Source organism: Triticum aestivum, chromosome 6A (genome assembly GCF_018294505.1).
Source record: "Triticum aestivum cultivar Chinese Spring chromosome 6A, IWGSC CS RefSeq v2.1, whole genome shotgun sequence".
In the NCBI taxonomy this organism is placed as follows: Eukaryota; Viridiplantae; Streptophyta; class Magnoliopsida; order Poales; family Poaceae; genus Triticum; species Triticum aestivum.
In genome coordinates, this window is record NC_057809.1 from 112,631,523 (window position 1) to 112,633,286 (window position 1,764).

Sequence of the window (1,764 nt, forward strand, 5' to 3'; positions counted from 1 at the left end):
TCCACACTGAAGCCTCCAGGAAGGGAATCGGCGCCGAGGGCGTCGACTTTGGTGCGGCCGCCACGTCGTCCCGGAGTTTCCCCCGGATCCATGCCCACCCGCAAGATCCATCCAGGTAGTATTGGCGTCGACCGTAGTCCCTACCGTAGCCAGCACGAACCGAAGTAGCTCGAGTCGGAGACGTGCCTCCCATGGAACTCCGGTCGGCCATCGAGGAGCCGCCATAGCGCCGCCGCCTCCACGCCGCCCACACAGCCGTGGAAGGCCCCCCATCTGCACCCACGGGTGCTGCGCGCCACCGATCGAGGCCGCCGCCCCAAGATCCCCACGACGCCCGAGGCACCGGCGGTCAGATCTGAAACAGATCGACCACGACCACCATAGGAGCGCCCCGAACGGCCCCCCCACGCGACCACCGGGTGAAGCAGCTCCTGTCGTCGCCCCCTGAGTCCTCGGCGCACTCCGTCGCCAATGCGCCGCCAACCGCCGCCGAACGCCACCCGCGCCAGGGCCGGCCGCTGCGGGGAGGAGATATGCCGCCGCCGCCGCCAACCGGGCTTTACCCGACGGCGTGCCCCGGCGGCGGCGGGCAGGAGAGGTGGGTGAGGGAGCCGAGAGCTTGGCGGCGCTAGGGTTCCCCCCTCGTCGCCGCGCGGGGGCGACCCAGGGGAGAGGTGGGAGATGCAATCTTCAATGATATCAGTGAGATCATTTGCAAGTAGTCGACATGGCGAGAACCGGAGAAGTCAATAGATCAAAGTATACGTTCCTTATTAGTGAGATCAGGAGTGCATGCCCAAACGTAGTTCTTGTATTACTCATATTCCTCATAATTAAAACTCCTTCAGTCACGCTTTGGCAAATTTTGTTAGATCGTAAGGCCGAACTGCCGTATGGCTTGGATCTGGTCCAAAGTCTGTTTTGGACGTTGTCATGTGTGATTGTAACCTTTGATATAGTAATAATGAAAGAATTATTTCATAAAAAGTAGTTAACAGTTACTAACTCTGTATCTCTAAACATGAAATTTTGCCAAGCAAATGGACTCGAACTGGAGCTGTTTTCAGAAAGAGAAGATCGATGGTTAACATATCACAATCTAGCCTTGCCTTCTTTTTCAACGCCTTTTTGACTCACGCATACACATGGTCACCCAATATCTCGCTCTTTTAATTCGGCTGAATTATTATGGTCACCCAGTAGCTAGACCTCACCTCCTCTCAGAGCCGGCCCTGGGTAGGGGCAAGAAGGGCAACGCCCTAGGGCCCAGCCCGATGGGGGGCCCAACCCTGTGCACATATGCTACACAGCCGACAAAATGGGCCTTAAAGCATGTAGCCCAATCAGCTAGATTACGTTCTGCTAGAAAAAAAACTACTCCAGCCACCATCCCAGTAGGTTACGTGAATTATGAAAGACACCATCCCAGTTTCGATTCAATCGATTCATTTCCTAACATTAGCCACCGTCGTTTCTTCTTCCTGTCTCCTCGTTCCCCGTTCCGCTCCTACTCCCGAAGCATGCAGCATGCCTAGCAAATTAATGGATACTGTTGCTAAAGTTGATTTCTTTGATACACTTTCAGTTTCTCCATCTCACTCCCCTATGGATTTGCATATAAGTATTCTCATCTAGCGGACGGCCACACGCAGAGCGCAACACTTCATAAGCTCATTCACTTTGCAAGTTGTAACATGACAGTTTCTTGGGTCAAAGGCCTACAAAGATCTTGTGATTGCATAGTCCTTTTCCGCTTGATCTTTG